The sequence below is a fragment of the Heterocephalus glaber genome, unplaced genomic scaffold (genome assembly GCF_053883595.1).
Source record: "Heterocephalus glaber isolate CG9 unplaced genomic scaffold, H.glaber_assembly_v1.0 deba00001795, whole genome shotgun sequence".
Taxonomy (NCBI): Eukaryota; Metazoa; Chordata; class Mammalia; order Rodentia; family Bathyergidae; genus Heterocephalus; species Heterocephalus glaber.
The window spans coordinates 2907737-2911313 of record NW_028258476.1 but is presented as its reverse complement, the minus strand read 5'-3'; the positions used below and the strand labels follow the sequence as shown (position 1 = coordinate 2911313).

The window sequence follows — 3577 nt, the reverse complement described above, 5'->3', positions numbered from 1 at the left end:
CTCCCTCCCTCTCTCTCCCTCCCTCCCCCCCTCCCCCTCCCCCCCCCCCCCCGTCCCATCTCCAACACACACACCAGCCAACTATCTCAGGAAGGGGAAGGCAGTCTCTCCGAGGCAGGAGGAAAACCTTGCTGAGAGCCCCTAGGCTGCTCTCCAGTACCGCAGCACCTAAGGGAGGCCCCAGAATAATTGCACCTGGGTTGGGTTTCCTTCTTAAAATCTCACTCTGCCCCTGGACAACCAGAGGTGAGGCTCAGGTCCCGCGGGGCAGCAGCCCCTCTCACTGCCCCTCCCCAGGCCCGCCCAGGCTGCACCCTCGAGGTCCCGCCCACCTCCCACAGCGCGGCGGGGTCTGAAGGCCCCAGGGACCTGCTCTGGGGGTCGCCAAGGCGGAGCCCCTCGTGCTACACGTTTCCCAGTCGAGGTGCTCCCGGGGCGCCATTGCTCAGATCGATGAACAGCCCGTCCTGGCTCTGCCCGCCCCGGAGCGCGGGGACGGTGACTTCCCCTCCCTCGCGCGGCCCTTGGCAGAGGCCCAGGACCAGGACAGGCTGGGCACCACAGCGCACAGCAATTCCTCCCTGGGAGCGAAGCTCCCTTAGCAATCTGTAGGGCGGCTGCACTTGACTCTGTGCCCTGCTGTGCTGTCTACTAGAAAAACTAAAACATGCCGCTCAGGGTTACCTTTTCTCCAGCAGCACAGATGTTTCAGACGTCTTAACTCAAGACACATCGAGGGTTGCTCATTTGTGCTAACCATGGATGTTTTCCTCCCTGCCCTCCTCCTTTCTTCTGTTTCTCCCTTCTTTTCCTCCTTTCTATTCTTCCTTCTTCAGTTTCCTCTACATAGGCATTTGAGTTGTATCCAATGACGAAAAAACAATGTTGCATGGAACTTACTGGTACGTATATCACGGAGTTCTTCTGTGAGTTTTTCTGTAGGTTGCATTGCTGGGGAAAAGAGTATAGACACCCCAGAGTTTACTGTCAGTTACCAATTTTCCTCCCATGTAGACCAATTAAAAATTTCCAACAGTGTCTGAAGGTGCCAGTTTTCCCACACCCTGATGACATACGGTATTAACCTTTTAAAACTTTGTCGATATGTGTGCAAATGGCTCTTTGTCATAATTTACATGCCTTTACTTAAATATTGCTACGTTAGCCCGTCTGGCCTGTTGCCTTTAACACCAGACTTCTCTCTGCTGGAGGACGTCCAGGGCCAAGGCAGCAGGAAACTCCGTGTCCAGAGTGGCCTGGCTCCCTGCTTCGCAGACAGCGCCTGCCCTGGGTCCTTCCAGGGCTGAAGGGGCAGGGACCGCTCTGGGGCCTTTCCTAAAATACCAGTCCCATTCACCAGGGCTCCGCCTAGCGGTGACCGAATCGCCTCCCAGAGGACACACCTAAGGCAAACACCGCCGGGAGATGGGGGTCACCCTATGCATATTGGGGGAAACAGGCCATTTAAGACTTTAGCCAACTGTCAAATTCTACTGATTATTAAGTGGCCGGGGGCTGGGGTTGGTGCGGCTGCCCGCTGGGCCGCGTTCGGGCCGTACTTCTGCTCCCGGGGGCTTCTGTGCCGGGCTGCGGCCCCGCTCCGCGTCCGCTCGTTCCTGCTCGGCCGGCGGCGCTCGGCCCGGGAAGGAGCCCCCGTGAGCGCCGAGGCGGCGGCGCGGCCTCGGCCAGGAGCCCCGAGCGTTCGCGCCGCGGGGCGGGCTGCGGGGCGGCGTGGGCCCTGAGATGCCGGAGTTCCTGCCGGACCGGCGGTCCTAACCGAAGACAAGGGGAAGAGCGAGCTGGTCGCCAACAACGTGAGGCTCCGGCCGGCCGGCGAGCTGCGCGAGGACGGTACGTGCAGCTCTACCTGCAGCACCTCCCGGCGGGCGCGCAACCGGCCGCCGCTCGCCGCCGGCGCCAACCGCGAGGCCCCGCCGGACTCCTCCGGCCACGCGGAGCGCGAGCCCACTCCGGTGCCTGCCGGGCTCCGGGGCCCTCGGCCGCGCCGCCACGCCGTGGGCAGAAAACTGATAAGCCAAGAATGGAAGATAAAGAAGCCCCAGGTGGAACCGAGCTCTCTAACGGAGACCTGGATCAGCTCGCGAGGTACAGAGTGAACCTGGTCCTATTGGGGGAACAACCAGGAAGCTTTATGAGAAAAAGCTGTGGAATCTGAGGGAACAAGGCACAGAATCAAGATCTTCTATTCCTTTACCGACAAGTTCTTCTTCAGAAAAGACAAGGCAGAATGAAAGGAATGACTCTGACAGATACAGTGACAACGAAGAAGACCAAGATGGAGCTCCAGCTGGAGAAGAGAGAACCACTCAAGGGCAGAGCAAAGACTCCAGTACCACTCAAGCAAAGAAGAATGGAGCACAATCAGCTGGGAGGAAAAACAGAGAGAAGAAGAGTAGAAAGGGATATTCTTAAGGAAACGTTCCCCTTTGAAGCAGCTACGCCAATGGGAATTAGCGCGAGTTGCCTCAGACCAATCAAAGGGGCTGCAGGGCGGCCATTAGAACTCAGTGATCTCAGGATGGAGGAATCTTTCTCATCTAAATAGGTTCCTAAGTATGGTCCCTTGGCAGATGGCAAGACAGAAAAGACAAAAAAGAGGCGCTCCATTCCTGGGTGGAAAAAAATTTTGCTGTTTGTTGTTGTGGCCGGTTTTTTGGTTTTGGTCTATCAAGCTATGGAAACCAGGCAAGGAAATCCCTTCTCTCATTTTGCTCATGCTGGCAAATCCAACTGAATGATTTCCCTTTGGCACATTCAACTTGGTCTCCTATTTTTAATAACTGTGTAGGAAAATATTGTGTATACTCACTGATGCAAGAACTAAAAAATGTGATTTCACCTCAATAAATTTAGTATTCCACTGAAAAGCAAACAATATATATAAATGAACTTCATTTAAACGTTTTGGACTTTGGACTAGTGGGAGATCACCTTGTGCCACATAAATAATCTTTCTTTTAGCTCTAGAACTTTTTCGTAGGCTTTATTTTTTTAATGTGGACATCTTCATTTGGGGGGAAAATGTATATTGTGTTTGTGTATTTGGGAAACAAGGGCAAAACATGTATAATGTGAAGATATACATACTTTGAATTCTTACAGAAAAGATTCTAAGATTTAGACTCTGCCAAATAAAAATTTTACAAATGTGAAAACAAATTCAGTAAGAGAAATGTAGCTTGGTTGTACTTTTTAAACGCAACAACGTTTGATGGTGTTTGTGAGGAAAAGTACAGCAATAATCTCTTCCGTAACTTTTATTAAAAGTAATGTTATTAGGGCCGGGGATTTAGATCAGTGGTTTCACCGCCTGCTGCGTAGGCCCAAGGACCCGAGTTTGATCCCTGGTACAAAAAAAAAAAAACCAAAAAACAAAAAGTAACATTATTGTTGTGGCCCTGTCATACTCACTTTTTAAAAGATTTCAAGTATCATGAGAATCCTATTTCAGTAAGACCCATTGAAATAAAGTTGATTTTCAACAGAGATATTTTAGGGTATCATATGTACATGTTTTAGAGAAGTATTAGCTAGCTACACATGTTTTAAAAAGCTG

The 3577-nt window shown here is 51.8% G+C and overlaps 1 pseudogene; it reads left to right on the top strand.

Moving 5' to 3' along the window:
• The first annotated feature begins 1743 nt into the window (after positions 1 to 1743).
• Positions 1744 to 3180, top strand: LOC101720434 (lamina-associated polypeptide 2, isoforms beta/delta/epsilon/gamma pseudogene; annotated as a pseudogene).
• The last annotated feature ends 397 nt before the right edge of the window (positions 3181 to 3577 follow it).